The sequence below is a fragment of the Lathamus discolor genome, unplaced genomic scaffold, assembly GCF_037157495.1.
Source record: "Lathamus discolor isolate bLatDis1 unplaced genomic scaffold, bLatDis1.hap1 Scaffold_104, whole genome shotgun sequence".
Classification (NCBI taxonomy): domain Eukaryota; kingdom Metazoa; phylum Chordata; class Aves; order Psittaciformes; family Psittacidae; genus Lathamus; species Lathamus discolor.
The window spans coordinates 118,408-136,674 of NW_027069122.1; the positions used below are offsets into that span (position 1 = coordinate 118,408).

Genomic DNA, 18,267 nt, shown 5'->3' on the forward strand with positions numbered 1-18,267 from the left:
TTTTCTGGAGAGCCATCCATGGACACTTGGAGTGTGATTGGGTCAAGCTGAGCTCTTTCTTGCTCTTGAATCATCACTGATAAGAAATGCTTTACAGCGCAAACTGTGCCTTCCAAAACCTGTGAGCACCCAACCCAGCCCAAGCTGTTGACATGAAGGAAATGCCACGACGGCAGAAAGGCTCATCTGGGCAGCTGTTGAATTTCTTGTGGTACTTGAGCCCAGTTACAGGGCACCTTGCTTTTCGGTGCTGCACATAGTGCTGCCTGTGCAGGGCGGCAGAGGAATTAAGGGGACAAAAAGCTGGTTTTGTCACTGTGGTCAGCAGGGGCTTTTGAGTAGACAAGCACAGGTCTCAGAGCTCAAGTGTATCTGTCACTGACCTAGAAGCTCATGCAAATGAGGAACTGGTGTTTATTTTGCCATGCTTTAAAATAGAGATCGTGTAAGGCAGGCACAGGCTGTCAAAAAGAGAAAATAATGGATGAAGCGATAAAGAATTAAAAATCTGCATGACGCAAAAGGCAGAAAATCATTTGCACAGAAGCTCTTACCCTCTTTTAGACTCCAGCCACAGGTGAAGATCAGAGACGAAGGAAAAGAGGCATGCAACTGATGCTACGTGGAGTAAATGGTCTGCACTAATTACACAACACGCTCGAATAGGAAATCCCAGTCGTCCAGGCATTCTGGAAGTCATCATGGAGTGGCCAGAGGGCAAAGATTTCGGAATGTCAGCAGAGGAGGAGGCGACGCGTGCTGAAGAGCCCCCACCATATAACAAACTGTCAGAAAGTGAAAAACAGTATGCCTTGTTTACTGATGGGTCCTGCCGTATTGTGGGAAAGCATCGGAGATGGAAGGCAGCCGTATGGAGTCCTCGGCGACAGGTTGCAGGAACTGCTGAAGGAGAGGGCGAATCGAGTCAGTTTGCCGAGGTGAAAGCCACCAGCTGGCCCTGAGCATCGCTGAACGAGAAAAGTGGCCAGTACTTTATCTCTGTACTGACTCATAGAGGGCTTGGGGTGGGTTTGTGTGTTTTGGGTGTTGTTTTGGGCTGTTTTGGGTCCATTTTGGTGCTGTTTTGGGCGTCTAACCCTGTATCCCATAGGAGAAGCAGGACAAGGTGGTTTTGGGGTGTTGTGGGGTGTTTCGGGGCTGTTTTGGTTCTCTGACCCTGTATCCTATAGGAGAAGCAGGACAAGGTGTTTTTGGGGTGTTTTGGGGCTTCTTTGGTGCACTGAAATTGTGTCCCATAGGAGAATCAGGTCAAGATGGTTTTGGGTTGGTTTTGGCATGTTTTTGGGGTGTTTGATTTTTTTTATGTAGTTTTTTGGGTGTTTAGGGTGTTTTGGGGCTCTGGCGCTGTATCCCATAGGAGAAGCAGGACAAGGTGATTTTGGGGTGGTTTAGTGTGTTTTTGGGGAGTTTATGGGGTGTTTTGCGGCTCTGGCCCTGTATCCCATAGGAGAAGGATGACAAGGTCATTTTGGTGTGTTTTGGGTTGTTTTTTGCGTGGATTTTCAGTTTTCTGGTGGCGTTTTGGGGCTGTTTTGGTACTCTTATCCTGTATACTGTAGGAGAAGCAGAAGAAGGTAGTTTTGGGACGTTTTAGGTTGGTTTTGGGGTGTTTTTGGCGTGGTTTTGTGTCCTGATCCTGTATCCCATAGGATAAGCAGGGCAAGGTGGTTTTGGGGTGGTTTTGGGGTGGTTTTGGGGGCTGTTTCGTCAATGTTTTGGGGCTCTGACCCTGTATGCTATAGGAGAAGCGGGACAAGGTGATTGTGGGGTGGTTTAGAGTTGATTTTGAGCAGTTTTGGGGTGTTTTGGGTCTGTTTTGGAGCTCTGACCCTTTATCCCATAGGAGAAGCAGGACAAGGTGGATTTTTGTGGTGTTTCAGGATGTTATGGGGTGGTTTGGGGTTTGTTTTCAGCTCTTTTGGGCTGTTTTGGGGCTCTGACCCTTTATCCTATAGGAGAAGCAGGACAAGGTGGTTTTGCTATGGTTTAGGATGTTTTTGGTTTGTTTTGGGGTGTTTTGGGGTTTGTTTTGAGCTATTTTGGGCTGTTTTGGGGCACTTTTGAGGCTCTGACCCTGCATCCCATAGGGGAAGCAGAACAAGGTAGTTTGGAGGGTTTTTTGCTGTGTTTTGGGGTTTTTGGGTGTGTTTTTGGTCTGTTTTGAGCTGGTTTGGGGCTCTGAGCCTGTATCCCATAGGAGAAGCAGGACAAGGTAGTTTTGGTGTGTTTTAGGGTGGTTTTGGTGTGGTTTTGTCATGGTTTTGTGGTCTGACCCTGTATCCCATAGGAGAAGCAGGAAAAGGTGGTTTTTGGGTGGGTTTGGGGTGGGTTTGGGCTGTTTCAGTAATGTTTTGGGGCTCTGACTCTGTATGCCATAGCATAAGCAGGGGAATGTGATTTTGGGGTGGTCTGGGGTTGGTTTTTAGGTGTTTTGGGCTCTTTTGGGGCTCTGACCCTGTATCCCATAGGAGAAGCAGGACAAGGTGTTTTTTTGTGGTGTTTTAGGATGGTTTTGGGTTTGTTTGGGGTTGTTTAGGGGATCTTTTGGGCTCTTTGGGGGCTCTTTTGGGGCTCTGACCCTGTATTCCGTAGGAGAAGGAGGACTAGGGGATTTTGGTATGTTTTGGGGTGTGTCGGGGCTTTTTTGGTGTGCTGAAAGTGTGTCCCATGGAAGAAGAAGATTAAGATGGTTTTGAGGTGGTTTGGGGTTTTTTGAGGCTCTGAAGCTGTATCCCATAGGAGAAGCAGGCCAAGGTGAATTTGGGGTGTTTTGGGGTGTTTTGAGCATTTTTGTGGGCTTCTTTTTTTTTTTTTTTGTGGTGTTTTGAAACAGTTTTGGTCTCTGACCTTGTATTCCATAGGAGAAGCAGGACAAGGTGGTTTGGGGGTTTTGGGGGGTGTGTTTGGGTTGGTTTGGGGGTGTTTTGGGGCTGTGACCCTGTATCCCATAGGATAAGAAGGACAAGGTGGTTTTGGGGTTTTTTGAAGTGTTTTGGGCTGTTTTGGGGCTGTTTTGGGGCTGTTCTGGGGGTCTGACCCTATATCCCAGAGAAGAAGCAGGACAAGTTGATTTTGCTGTGTTTTGGAGTGTTTTGGGGCTCTATTAGGCCTCTGACCCTAGGACAAGGTTATCTTGGGGTGTTTTCGGGGTGGTTTTGGTTTGTTTTGCGGCTGTTTTGGTTCTCTGACCCTGTAAACCATAGGAGAAGCAGGACAAGGTGGTTTTGGTGTGTTTCGGGGCTGTTTTGGTTCTCTGACCCTCTTTCCCATAGGACAAGAAGCACAAGCTGGTTTTGGGGTGTTTTGGGGGCTTTTTTGGGGGTCTGACCCTGTATCCCATAGGATAAGCAGGACAAGGTGATTTTGGGGTGGTTTTGGGGTGTTTGGGGTGATTTTGGTTTGTTTTGCGGCTGTTTTGGTTCTCTGACCCTGTAATCCATAGGAAAAGCAGGACAAGGTGGTTTTTGGGGTGTTTTCGGGTGTTTCGTTGCTGTTTTGGGGCTTTAAACCTCTTTCCCAGAGGAGAAGCAGGACAAGGTGGTTTTGCGGTGTTTTGGGGGTGGTTTAGGGCTGTTTTGTCAATGTTTTGGGGCTCTGACACTGTATCCCATAGGAAAGGCAGGACAAGGTGATTTTGGGGTGTTTTGGAGTTTTTTAGTGTGTTGGGGGGCTGTTTTGGCGCTCTGAAGCTGTATCCCATAGGAGAAGCAGGAGAAGATGTTTTTGGGGTGGTTTTGGGATGTTTTGGGGTGTTTTGGTGCATTTTCTGGCTCTGAACCTTTATCCTATAGGTGAAGTAGGACAAGGCTTTTTTAGTGTGGTTTAGGGAGTTTTGGGGATTTTTTTCAGTGTTTTTGGGGTGTTTCAGAACAGTTTTGGTCTCTGACCCTGTATTCCAAAAAGAAGCAGGACAAGGTGGTTTTGGGGAGTTTTAGGGAGTTTTGGGACTGGTATTGGGCTGGTTTGGGGCTGGTTTGGGGCTCTGACTTTTTATGCAATAGGAGAAGAAGGAGAAGATAATTTTGTGGTGGTTTTGGGGTGTTCTTGGGATGGTTTCTGGGTGTTTTGGAGGTGTTTTGGGGCTGTTTGGGGACTCTGATCCTGTATCCCATAGGAGAAGCAGGAGAATGTGGTTTTGGGGTGTTTTAGTGTTTTTTAAGGTGGTTTTGGGGTGGTGTGGTTTTGGTTTTGAGCTGTTTTGGGCTGTTTTGCAGCAGTTTTGGGGCTGTCTTGGGGCTCTGACCCTGTATCCCATACGAGAAGCAAGACAAGGTGGGTTTGGGGTGGTTTTGGGGTAGTTTTGGTGTGTTTTAGCGTGTTTGGGGGGTCTTTTGGGGCCGTTTTGGGGCTCTGACCCTGTATCCCCTATGAGAAGCAGCACAAGGTGGTTTTGGGTTGTTTCGGGATGTTTTAGTGTGGTTTTGGTGTGTTTATGGGGTGTTACGTGGCTCTGACCCTGTACCCCATAGGAGAAGCATGAGAAGGAGGTTTGGGGTGGTTTTGGGTGTCTTGGGTATTGTTTTGGGCTGTTTTGACTCTTTTTTGGTGCTGTTTTGGTGTCTAACCCTGTATCCCATAGGAGAAGCAGGACAAGGTTGTTTTGGAGTGGTTTGCAGTGTTTTGGGGTCGTTTGGTGGAGGTTTTGAGCTGTATTGTGCTGCTTTGGGGCTGTTTTGGGGTCTGACCCTGTATCCCATAGGAGAAGCAGGACAAGGTGGTTTTGGTTTTGGTTTGGGGTGTTTAGTTTGTTTTGTGGCTGTTTTGGGGCTTGTTTAGGGCTCTTACCCTCTATACCATAGGAGAAGCAGAAGAAGGTGGTTTGGGGGGGGGGGGGTTGGTGTGTTTTGATGCTGTTTTGGGGCTCTGCCCTGTATCCCATATTAAAAGCAGGAGAAGGTGGTTTTAGGGTGTGGTTTTGGTCTGTTTTGGGACTGTTTTGGGGCTATGACCTGTATTCCATAGGAGAAGCAGGTCAATGTGTTTTTGGGGTGTTTTGAGGATTTGATTTTTTTGGTCAAGGTGGTTTTGGGGGGATTTTTTGGTGTGTTTTGATGCTGTTTTGGGGCTCTGACCCTGTATGCCATAGGAGAAGCAGGACAAGGTCGTTTTGGGGTGGTTTTGGGGTGTTTTGGGGCTGGTTTGGGGTTGGTTTGGGGCCCATTTTGGACTCTGTATTCCGTAGGAGAAGGAGGACAAGGTGGTTTAGGGGTGTTTTAGGGTGTTTTTTGGGTGATTTTGTGCTCTGACACTGTATCCCATAGGAGAAGTAGGACAAGGTGGTTTTGGTGTGTTTTGTGGTGGTTTTGGGGTGTTTTGGGGGTGTTTGAGGGCTGTCTTTGTGCTGTTTCGGCGCTGTTTTGGTGCTCTGACCCTGTATGTCATAGGAGGAGCCGGACAAGCTGGCTTGGGGGTGTTTTTGTTGTGGTTTGTGGGTGGCTTTGAGATGCTTTGGGGATGTTTTGTTTTTGCTGTTTTGGGCTGTTTTGGGACTGGTTTGGGGCTGGTTTGAGGCTCTGACCCTGTATCCCATAGGAGAATAGGGACAAGGTGGTTTTGGGGTGTTTTGGGGTTGTTTTGGGGCTCTTTTTGGGGTGTTTAGGGGCTCTGACCCTGTATCCCATAGGAGAAGCAGGGCAAAGTGGGTGTGGGGTGTTTTGGGGGTTTTTGGGCCTGGTTTTGTTCTCTTTTGGGGCTCTGACCCTGTATCCCATAGGAGAAGCAGGGCAAGGTGGGTTTGGGGTGTCCGTGCTGCCTGGATGCTATAGATGGAGATGGAGAGCAGGGAATGGGGCGGTGGAGGCACTGCCCTTCGGTCTCCGGAGCTTCTTGGTCCAGGTTTGTCTTCGCCATCCTTTTCCCTAAGGAAAACTGCGCCATTCCCAGCAGCAGAGCGCCTGCAGGCGGCGTCCCAGGCTCCGCCGCTCTGTTGCGCTGCTGAGGATGAGCACGGCCTGTGCCGCCAGGGAACAGAGGCAGGGACCAACCTCATGCAGCAGCGGTTCCAGGGCTGTGATCCAAAGAGACCGGGATGAGCCCCCCCATAGCCTCCGGCATCCCCCCAGCCTGTGTGGGGGATGAGCAGGAGCACCTGTGGTAGGGACTGGGAGCACTGGGAGGGACTGGGAGCACCTGCAGCAGGTAGTGGCAGCACTGGGAGGGATTGGGAGTTGAGCACAGCTGCAAACAGGAAGACCTGCGGTAGGGTCTATTGAACCCCCAGCAGTATCTGGGGCCGTAGTGGCCTATATTGGTCTGTACTGGTTCAAACTGGTGCATGCTGCTCCCTACTGGGATGTGTAAATTTGTGGCCAACACCCAGCTGGGTGGGAGCGTTGATCTGCTGCTTTCTGCTTGGTTTCTGACATTGCCCAGGTGGAACTTTGACATCGTGTAGTGCTTCCCACAGTGCTGTTGCTGCTTCCCCTGCCTCTGTGGGGCAATCTCCTCTGATGAAGACCTCATCTACACAGTGGTACAATTTCACCTTCGGAGGAAGTGAGACCTCGTGTGGGTTTGTGGTGTTCATGGGAGGGAGCTGAGACCCCTTCCAGTCTCAGGGCTACAATCCCAGGATGAGATGCCTCAGCATCTCATTCAGCAGGGGTAAAGGAGATGCCATCGTGGACTGGCCTGGCTGTGCTGTCTGATGATGGAACAAGAAACAGGCTGCCCGCACAAGTGGTTGTGTCACCATCCCTGGAGGTATATAAAAGACCTCTTAGGTATATAAAAAGACCTTTTATATACATGGAGGTATTTAAAAGACATGTAGGTGTAGCACTTAAAGACATGGCTCAGTGGTGCACTTGACAGTGTTTGGTTATTGGTTGGATTCAATGTTCTTAAGAGTCTTTTCCAATCTAAATGATTCTGTAATTCTAAGAAAAGCTGATGTTCAGACCAAACTCTGTCTCTCATCACAGAAACGGCACTGCAGGAAGGCAGTGTGTCTCCAGCTGACAGAGGGAGCATCAGTGCTTGCTTCAGGCTCTTTCCCATAGGGTTCCCCTGGAGCCCCAGGGAGGCCTGGATGAACCTCAGAGGGGCAGAGGCAGAGCCACCTTGGGCTGGGCCTCTGCTGCTGAGCTGGGCCGGGCTCCTGGGACGCAGACAGATGCTGGCAAGCAGGCAGCGCTGCAGAGAAACAGCTCTGCCCAGGAGCAGGGCTGGGGCACTGCCTGCAGGCACCCAGGGGAGACCTGGGAGCCTCAGAGAGCTTAAAGGCACTTGGCAGTGGAGGATGCTGAGAGCTCCCTGCAGGAGAAACCCTCCCAGCCCTGTGCATGGTAAGGCTCTGGGTGCAGGGCAATGCAGCTGCGGTTCCTGAAGGGATCTCCTCAAGCTGCTGCCTCGGACAGTCCATGGGATCTGTCAGGAGCACTCTCTTGGTTTCTCTGTGTAGATAAGGAGGATGTGCTGCAGAGCAGGGCTTCCCTCTGCGCCCTGCGAGGGCCAGGACAAGGCAGGTCCCTTGTCCCCGGGCTGGCTGCAGGGTGTGAATGTGGGTGTGCAGCCAGGGGTGCCCAGTGCTGCCCTTGCGAGCAGGGTCCCTGTGTGCTGGGCAGGGACTCTGCTGCCTGCCAGGGCAAGCACTCAGCCTGCCCGGGAGCTCACCACGGCGCTGGGGGAGAAGCTGGGGGAGAAGGAACAACCCCTGTCAGGAAAGGAAAAGTATTTGTGTGCACTGGAGAGGGTGCTGGGTGGGTCAGGGCTGCTCAGAGCTCCACATTGCTCTGAGCACGTTTGCAGAGGGTCCTTCTGAAAGACACTGAGGCACCGTCTGCCTTAGAAGGAAGGATCCTGAGCTCTGATGTTTTTCCCTCTTGGTGGGCAGGCTGGGCAGTGGGAGCTGGGAATTTACTTCTCTGCTTTGGAGGAGGCAGCGAGCGTCTTGTCAGGACTTGTGTGAGCTGCTCCTGAGCCCCTGCCCAGGCAGAGATGCCCCTGGGCAGAGCCCTGCTGCCGGGAGGGGTGTGCAGGGCACAGCTGAGCACACAGCCCATGGGATGGGCTCTGGGAGCCCTGAGAGGGAGCAGAGCTGGGCACAGAGCAGCAGCTGCTGGCAGGGACAGCTCCAGGCAGCAGAGACATGGGCAGGGAGTGGGGGGAAAGTGCAGCCCGGCCCTGGCGAGGGTGCGTTCAGGCAGCTCTCTTGGTGGCTGGCACTGGAGGTGGCTGCTGGCCATGCTGTGCTGGGCACAGTCCTTTGCTTCTCCCCATGAGAGCTCCCTGATCTGCCCTTTGAAACCGTGCTGCCCTGCTCTCAGCACAGGATAGTTGGTTGTTCTTATGATCAATTTGTGTGTGAAGGCAACTTACAGGCAGTGCAAATGGGAAAGGACTCTCAGTGGCTCTGCATTAAGCTAGAAAGAGCTGAGAACTTACGGCTGTATATTCTTCCGATTTTCAGTCATAAGTAGAATAGTTTATACCCCTATAAAAAAACCTCAGGAGTGTTATGCTAATAAATAAATAACAGACAAAATGATCCTAAGGCCATGCCGAGCCTCTCTTGTGCAGCCCAGACTCATCCAAGTCATATGTGCGAGTACTGAACTTTACAACCAAGTTGAATTTCATCTGATATCCCTTGTGAACATCAGGGCTGGACAAAGCCTGCTTCAGAGCAAAGCTGACTCCATGGCAGCACATGGGCAGAGGTCCTGCTCCTCACATAACTCCCAGCCAGCACAAACCAGAGAAAGGAAATGCATTTCAATTGGGCGGATTTCTATGAGGAATGCCGTGGATTTGCTCCAAAGTTTGCCATAATTTCTCCCTCTCCTTTTCCATGGAACAGGTTCCATGCCCAGAAGCAGCAGATGTACTTCTTCATCCTCAACCTCTCCCTGCTGGACCTGGGCTGCATCTCCACCACTGTCCCCAAATCCATGGCCAATTCCCTCTGGAACACCAGGGCCATCTCCTACACAGGTTGTGCTGCACAGGTCTTTTTCTTTCTCTTATTCATTTCAGCAGAGTATTTTCTCCTCACTGCCATGTCCTATGACCACTACGTGGCCATCTGCAAGCCCCCGCACTATGGGACCCTGCTGGGCAGCAGAGCTTGTGTGCACATGGCAGCAGCTGCCTGGGGCACTGGGTTTCTCTGTGCTCTTTTGCACACAGCCAATACATTTTCACTACCCCTCTGCCGAGGCAATGCTGTGGAGCAGTTCTTCTGTGAAATCCCCCATATCCTCAAGCTCTCCTGCTCACATTCCTACCTCAGGGAGGTTGGCTCCTTGTGCTAAGTGTCTGTTTGGCTGTCCTGGTTTGAGCAGCAGCAGTCAGTTTTCTCCTTCTTAGGAGCTAGTACAGTGCTGTGTTTTGATCTTTTGGCCTGGGAACAGTGCTGATAACGCTGATGTTTTCAGTTGCTGCTCGAATGTTTGGTCTGGCCAAGGACTTTGTGAGCCTCATGCTCTGCCAGGGAGGAGGGGAGGCTGGGAGGAAGCAGAGACAGGACACCTGACCCCAACTGACCAAAGAGGTATTCCATACCACAGCACGTCATGCCCAGGATGTAACTTGGAGTGACCCGGAAGGGGGAGAGGGACTGCAGGGTTGGAGGAGGTATCGGTCGGTGCTTGGCTGGGGGGAGTGGGGTGAGTTATTGGTCGGCTGGTGTTGAGGTGTTGTATTCTTTCCTCTTGTTATTTCCTTTAGCACTATTATTATTGGTGGTAGCAGCAGTGATTTGTGTTATACCTTAGTTACTGAACTGTTCTTATCTCAACCCGTGGGAGTTGCATTCTTTTTGGTTCTCCTCTCCGTCCCTCCAGAAGCAGGGGGAGGGCAAGAAGGGGGGGAGTGAGTAAAAGAGGTTTGTGGTTGGGTTTAAACCACGACATTGGCACTTGGCTGTTTTGTGTTCATTGTGGTGTCCTATGTGCAGATCTTCAGGGCTGTGCTGAGGATCCCCTCTGAGCAGGGATGCCACAAAGCCTTTTCCACGTGCCTCCCTCACCTCGCTGTGGTCTCCCTGCTTGTCAGCACTGGCACGTTTGCCTACCTGAGGTCCCCTTCCATCTCCTCCCCTTCCCTGGATCTGGTGGTGTCAGTGCTGTACTCACTGGTGCCTCCAGTATTGAACCCCCTCATCTACAGCCTGAGGAACCAGGCGCTCAAGGATGCTGTGAGGAAGCTGGTGACTGGATGTGTTTCAGCAGCCACACACTGCCTGCTGTCCTCTGCAAAGGGCTTCCAGTGCAGTTCATGAGAAGCCAAGTCTGTCTTTGCTGCTTTACATTTGTTTTCCTGGTTCAATTTGTGATGATGTTGTCTTCATAGAAATGTCAGTTTCCATCTGTTCCTGCTTAAGTAGCCACTCGTGTTGTGTGAGCCACACACTTTGTGTCAGTGGTGGTCTCTAACTTTATTTAAGGGAAATAAATGATCCTGAAGAAACTTCTTCTCTTGATACGTCCTCACATGGCAGGAATGAAGGGGAATGAAATCGGCTTTCTGGCTGCTCCAGCTCTGGGATGGCTGCTCTGTGCCTGGAGCAGGAAGAGCTCTTGGGGAGCGCAAGGGCCGGGGCTGTTGTGCTGGTGTGGGGAGATGGGATGGCAGAGGGGGACTGCAGACCTCTCAGGGTGTCCTGGGCAGGAGAGCAGGGGACACAGGGGTCCCTGCAGGGGACTCCCCTGCAATGGCACAGGCTGGGGCTGCCTGGCTGGGAGCAGCCCGTGGGAACGGTCTGGGTGGGCAGGAGCTGGCCAGGAGGCAGCGTGTGCCCTGGCAGCAAGGGAGGACAGCAGCATCGCAGGCTCTATGGCCAGGAGCACGGCAGGAGATCAAGGAAAGGGATGCTCTAGGATACTCCATCCAGGTTTCAGATCCCCAGTTCAGGAACACTGTTGGCAAGCAGGAGTGGGTTTAGCAACGGGCCCTCAGAACAGGAAGGGAGGGACTGGAGCACAGTGCCTGTAGGGAGCAGCTGGGGGAGCTGGGCTTGTCCAGGCCGGAGAAGGGAAGGCTGATGGGAACCTGGGATCTTGGGAAGGGAAGTCTGTCAGGGAGTGACTGCCCGTGCCGGCAAGGAGGACTTGGAGAATACAGAGCCAGGCTCCTGTCCATGGTGCCTGGTGGGAGGACTAAAGGCGATGGGGGATAGTGACAGAGGAGAGGTTTAGCCAGGACAGAAGGAAACCTTGTTCCCATCGGCTCAGGCAAGTGCTGCATCAGGTCACCCAGAGAGGCTGTGCAGTCTCTGGCTTTGGGGTTTTCCAACTCAGGCTGTGTCAAGCCCTGAACCACATGTTCTGACCCTGTTCCTGATGGGTTGGACTCGAGACCTTGTGAGGTCCATTCCAACCTCTGTTGTTTCATGATCCTACAATGATGGGCTTATGAAGAGTCAGAAAGATGCTCTAAGTGCTGGAGCACGTCTCCAATGATGAGGAGGCTGAGAGAGCTGCAGGTATTAAGCCTGAAGAAGAGAAGGCTTCAAGGATACATCTGAGCAAGTTGCCCTGTCCTGGGTTCAGCAGTAGCAGTTATTTTTCTCCTTCTTAGTAGCTAGTGCAGTGCTGTGTTTTCATTTTTTGGCCTGGGAAGAGAGCTGATAACACCAATATTTTCAGTTGCTGCTCAAATGTTTGGTCTGGCCAAGGACTTTGTGTCCTAGTTACTAAACTGTTCTTATCTCAACCTGTGGGAGTTGCATTCGTTTCGATTCTCCTCTCCTTCCCCCCAGGAGCAGGGGAAGGGCAAGAAGGGGGGGAGTGAGTGGACAAGCTGTGTGGATCGGTTTAAACCACGACAGTTCTTTTTGGCGCCCAAAGTGGGGCACGAAGGGTTGAGATAACGACAGACATGATTGGATTAATGGTCGTCACAATGCTGATTTATTGGTTCTCAAAGTTGTTTCTCTTGATCTCACAGTTTCAGAATGTAGTACATTACTTAGAGCTGGTATTTGCTGTGATAGTGTTTATTAAGTATGGGGCCTGGGCTAAGGTTCTTGTTTCACTGTGCTTTATTGCAAAGACTTGGAATATGGGTGGACTCTGGCAGCAGGGAGAGATGGATGTGGCCGTGGAGTTGTATCTGGCTGTCCCGCTGCTCTTCACCGTCCTGGCCCTTGTCCTTGCCTCCATCTTCGTGAGGCTGCGGGGAGCCGAGGGGGAGCGGCCCCGGGACCAGGCGGCGGCGGGAGTGGTGCCCGAGGCCGGGAGGAAGGCGGCTGCTGAGCAGCGGGAGAAGGCAGCGGAGCAGCCGAGCCCCGCGGAGGAGCTGAGCCCTGCGGCCGAGCCCAGCACTGTGGCGGCCGAGAGCATCCCCCGGAAGCCGCCCGCTGAGCCCCAGGAGGATGCAGGAGCCCAGGCAGCATTTCCCAGCAAGGCAGAGGAGGAAGAGCTGCACCCAGGAAAAGAGAAGCTGGTGGTGGGAGAGCCGGCAAGCACAGCAGCTGCACCAGCCCCAGGGACAAGTACAGCAGCATCATTGGAGAGTTCTGAAGGGTTTGAATGGCCTGTGGGTACCCTTGGGACCTGCCTGCTCATCGTAATGGGGATCAGCATGTCAGCACACACACAGAGTGTGTTCTACCCACGACCATTTTGTCTGATCTCAAAAGTTAAGCAGAGTCAGGTTTGCTTCTTGTCTGGGGTTAGACCACAATATGGGAGGAACAAGAGATCTTCCCCAAGGCTGGACAGTCAGGAGTGGCAGGGTATGTGGGACAGTATGAGCCAGTATAGAATTTCATAGAATTTCATAGAATAGTTAGGGTTGGAAAGGACCTCAAGATCATCTAGTTCCAACCCCCCTGCCATGGACAGGGACACCTCACACTAAATCATCCCACGCAAGGCTTCATCCAACCTGGCCCTGAACACCGCCAGGGATGGAGCACTCAACCTCCCTGGGCAACCGATTCCAGTGTCTCACCACCCTAACAGGAAAGAATTTCCTCCTTACATCCAATTTAAACTTCCCCTGTTTAAGTTTGAACCCGTTACCCCTTGTCCTGTCACTACAGTCCCTGACGAAGAGTCCCACCCCAGCATCCCTATAGGCCCCTTTCAGGTACTGGAAGGCTGCTATGAGGTCCCCATGCAGCCTTCTCTTCTCCAGGCTGAACAGCCCCAACTTCCTCAGCCTGTCTTCATATGGGAGGTGCTCCAGTCCCATGATCATCCTCGTGGCCCTCCTCTGGACTTGTTCCAGCAGTTCCATGTCCTTTTTGTGTTGAGGACACCAGAACTGCACACAATACTCCAGGTGAGGTCTCACAAGAGCAGAGTAGAGGGGCAGGATCACCTCCTTCGACCTGTTGGTCACACTCCTTTTCATGCAGCCCAGGATACGTTTGGCTTTCTAGGCTGCGAGCGCACACTGAAGCCGGCTCATGTTCATTTTCTCATCGACCAGCACCCCCAAGTCCTTCTCTGCAGGGCCGCTCTGAATCTCTTCTTTGCCCAGTCTGTAGCTGTGCCTGGGATTGCTCCGACCCAGGTGTAGGACCTTGCACTTGTCATGGTTGAACTTCGTAAGGTTGGCATCAGCCCACCTCACAAGCGTGTCAAGGTCCCTCTGGATGGCATCCCTTCCCTCCAGCGTATCAACCGGACCACACAGCTTGGTGTCATCGGCAAGCTTGCTGAGGGCACACTCAATCCCACTGTCCATGTCAGCGATGAAGATGTTAAACAAGACCGGTCCCAACACCGATCCCTGAGGGATCTCGTTACCAGACTCCTTACCAGTCTCCAGCCGGGCATCGAGCCATTGACCACAAGTCTTTGTGTGCGGCCGTCCAGTCAGTTCTTTATCCACCGAGTGGTCCAGCCATCAAATTGATATCTCTCCAATTTAGAGAGAAGGATGTCGTGTGGGACAGTGTCAAACGCTTTGCACAAGTCCAGGTAGATGACATCAACTGCTTTACCCTTATCCATCAATTCTGTAGCCCCATCATAGAAGACCACCAAATTGGTCAGGCAGGATTCCCACTTAGTGAAGCCATGCTGGCTGTCACCAAGCACCTTGTTGTTTTTCATGTGCCTTAGCATGCCATCCAGGAGAATGTGCTCCAAGATTTTACCAGGCACAGAGGTGAGACTGACTGGTCTGTAATTCCCTGGGTCTTCCATTTTCCCCTTCTTGAAAATGGGGGTTATATTTCCCTTTTTCCAGTCATCGGGAACTTCACCTGACTGCCATGATTTTTCAAATACGATGGCCAGTGGCTGAGCAACTTCATTCGCCAGCTCCTTCAGGACCCGCGGATGGATTCCATCAGGTCCCACGGACTTTTGCGCGTTCAGATTTTGAAGATGGTCTCGAACCAGATCCTCTCCTACAGTGGGCCCAAGGTCTTCGTTCTCACAGTCCCTGCGTCTACCTTCTAAGAACTGGGTGGTGCAGTCAGAGGCTTTGCCAGTGAAGACTGAGGCAAAGAAGTCATTCAGAACCTCAGCCTTCTCCAAATCCTGTGTAGCCAGTTCTCCCGAAAGCTTCCTCAGGGGGCCTGTGTTGTCCCTAGTCTGTTTTTTGTTTGCTACATACCTGTAGAATCCCTTCCTATTATCCTTAACATCCCTGGCTAGGTTTAATTCTAACCGGGCCTTAGCCTTCCTAACCTGGTCCCTAGCTTCCCGGACAACATCCCTGTACTCTACCCAGGCTGCCAGTCCTTGCTTCCATTTTTTATAAGCCTATTTTTTCCTTTGAATTTTCCTCAGCAGCTCCTTATCCATCCAAGGAGGTCTCCTGGCCCTTCTGCTGCACTTCCTTGTAGTTGGGATGCAGCACTCCTGAGCTTGCAGCAGGTGATCCTTGAATATCAACCAACAGTCTTGGGCCCCCCTGCCCTCCAGGGCTATATCCCACGGAACCTCACTAAGCAGGCTCCTGAAGAGGCCAAAGTCTGCTCTTTTGAAGTCCAGGGCAGTGAGCTTGCTACACGCTCTTCTCACTCTCCTGAGGATCTCAAATTCGACCATCTCGTGATCGCTGCATCCAAGGCTGCCCTGGAGTACCACATTCTCAACAAGACCTTCCCTGTTGGTGAGCACAAGGTCAATCATGGCACCTCTCCTTGTCGGCTCCTCTATTACTTGCAGAAGAAAGTTGTCTTCCACACAATCGAGGAACCTCCTGGATTGCTTGTGCCGTGCAGTGCCATCATTCCAACAGATGTCAGGGTGGTTGAAGTCCCCCATGAGAACAAGGGCCTGCAAGCGTGAGGCTTTTCCTATCTGTCTGTAGAGTGCTTCATCCACAGGTTCTCCTTGATCAGGCGGCCTGTAACAGATCCCCACAGTAATGTCTCCCACGGCTGTTTTCCATTTAACCCTGACCCACAAACTCTCTGTAAACTGCTCACCTGCCCCCAGACAGAGTTCCATACTCTCCAGCCTATCCCTAACATAAAGGGCAACTCCCCCTCCCCACCTGCCAGGCCTGTCCTTTCTAAAGAGCCTGTAACCTTCCATTCCAACACTCCAGTCATAGGAGCCATCCCACCATGTTTCTGTGATGCCTATTATATCATACCCCCGTAGATGTGCACACATCTCTAATTCCTCTTGTTTGTTCCCCATGCTACGGGCGTTTGTATAGAGGCACCTGAGACGAGCTCCAATTGAAGCTGAGTTGTTGGCTGGAGTAGCTGGAATATATCTACATTGTTCCGAGCATTTATTATAGGTGCTGGCAACTGAGTGGGTGTGTTGGGATGGAATGATGCCCCTCTCCCCAAACACATCTAGTTTAAAGCCTCCTTGACCAGTCTGGCAAGCCTCCTACCAAAACTGTTCTTCCCCTTCTTTACCAGAGCAGCTCCACCAGCCCCCAGTAGATCTGGCCTACTAACTTCAGTCTTATGTTCAAGACACCCAAACCCCTGACTATGACACCACCCTTTTAACCATTTATTAACCTGGCCAATCCTCCTAGCTTTTTCTTGGTCCTCCCCTGTGTCCTGGAGAATTGACGAGAAGACTATCTGAGCACCGGAGCCCCTAACCACCTCTCCCAGGGCTCTGTAGTCTTTCTTTATGGTCCCCAGTCTACTACTACCTATATCCCTAGCACCCACATGGATCACCAGGAGTGGGTAATAGTCCGTGGAACTTACTAGAGCAGGCAGCCTCTCTGTAACACCCCTGATCCATGCCCCTGGCAGGCAGCACACCTCCCTCGAGACGGGGTCAGGCCGACAGACGAGTGCTTCCGTCCCTTTCAAAGTAGATTCCCCTATTACTACGACCCGCCACTTTTTCTTTGTAGTGCCAGTAGAGATCTTAACCCGTGCATAATCTGGCTGTTTGTGGTGCAAGTGCTTTTCCTCGTTAGTCTCCTGCAGGACAGCAAAGCGGTTCTGCATGGGGACAACAGATTTAGGAGGAAGCTCCTTGCTTTTAATTGTCCTTTTCCTCCTTTTGTTATTTTTCTTTGTCACTAATTCCCAATTTCCTGGGTTGGTGGCCTCCTTCTTTCCTTCATGAGCTGGAGGGGAAGCTTGAGGCCCCCCCACAGTATGGGGCTGGAGCAAGCAGCCCTGCTTCCTCTCAGCTACCCTGACATCTTGCAGCCCGCTAATAGCATTCCGCAGCTCAGCCCCTGCTGCAGGAGGGCCTCCACCAGGGAGCACCGAGTGCAGCCCTGCCCATCGTGCACCTTTCCCTCACCAGACCAGTGCAGGCACCCTCTACACTCCGAGCTCTGCACTGCAGCCTCCCCTCTCATCTGCTCTGTCTGGGTGCCTATGCTGGCCACCGTCAGGGCAGCCAGAGCAGAGCTCCCAGAGCGGGTCCTGGCCATAGGACGGGTGCTCACCATCCCGCTCGCCTGCCTGCACGAACTGCCACACAAACTGCCTCGTCCCGCTCTGTCGCCGTGCTCCTGGTTGCTCGCGCTCCCTGGGGCAGGTTTTTAACCACTCAGGGTTGGTGCTGCGGCTCCTGGCTCCGCCCCCTGTGAGTCAGCGGCTCGCGTCCGCGGAGCTGCCGGCTCCTGGGCAGGTCCTGTTGAGGACTTGAAGCTCCCTCGATAGCTCTGGCTGCTCTGAGTTGAGGCTCCTGGACGCTGATCTCTCCCCCACTCCAGTGTTAAGGGCATCCTCTGTCGAGCTACTCACCTCAGCAATTGACCGGCAACGGTTGGTGATGCCCAGTTTGAATCTCCCGCCGCGGCTCCCCTCCAGTGCTTTGGAAGCATCGGAGATGGAAGGCAGCTGTATGGAGTCCCCAGCAACAAGCTGCAGAAACTGCTGAAGGGGACAGTGAATTATTTTGAGCCTGGTGGGCCCATGACACTTCAGGCCATCAGGGCAGAGATGCAACATAGAGATGGACTCATGACCGAGGGGTGGACTTAGCAATGGACACTATTGCCCAGGTTATTCACAAGTGTGAACACTGCACACAGCCTCTCCTGCTCTGAGAGACTGTTACAAGTGATGGAGCCTGCCATCATGGACCAGATGGACTCAGCAGCTTTATAGGGACTGGTCCATGCACTAAGAGTGTACTGAGGTAAGAGTGATGGCATAGTGAAAATGTGGGATCTAAGCATGACGTGAATGGTACGGAATAAGGGGTGGATAATGGCCTGGGTTCAGCAGTAGCAGTTATTTTTCTCCTTCTTAGTAGCTAGTGCAGTGCTGTGTTTTCATTTTTTGGCCTGGGAAGAGAGCTGATAACACCAATGTTTTCAGTTGCTGCTCAAATGTTTGGTCTGGCCAAGGACTTTGTGAGTCTCATGCTCTGCCAGGGAGGAGGGGAGGCTGGGAGAAAGCAGAGACAGGACACCTGACCCAAAACTAGCCAAAGAGGTATTCCATACCACAGCACATCATGCCCAGGATGTAACCGAGAGTTACCCCGGAAGGGTGGGGATAGCAGGGTTGGACGAGTTATCGGTTGGTGCTCGGCTGTGGGGAGTGGGGCGAGTTACTGGTCAGCTGGTTTTGAGGTGTTGTATTCTTTCCTCTTTTTATTTCCTTTGTCATTATTATTATTGGTGGTAGCAGCAGTGATTTGTGTTATACCTTAGATACTAAACTGTTCTTATCTCAACCTGTGGGAGTTGCATTCTTTTCGATTCTCCTCTCCGTCCCCCCAGGAGCAGGGGAAGGGCGAGAAGGCAGGGGGGGGAGTGAGTGGACAAGCTGTGTGGATCGGTTTAAACCACGACATGCCCATACCTAGACAGGGCCTACAGAAAATGTGGAGAGGGGCGTTTTACAAGGGTGTGCAGTGACAGGCCAAGGGGGAATGATTTTAAGCCGAA

At 52.0% G+C, this 18,267-nt stretch overlaps 1 pseudogene; it reads left to right on the forward strand.

Moving 5' to 3' along the window:
- The first annotated feature begins 701 nt into the window (after window positions 1-701).
- Window positions 702-10,243, forward strand: LOC136006234 (olfactory receptor 14A16-like; annotated as a pseudogene).
- The last annotated feature ends 8,024 nt before the right edge of the window (window positions 10,244-18,267 follow it).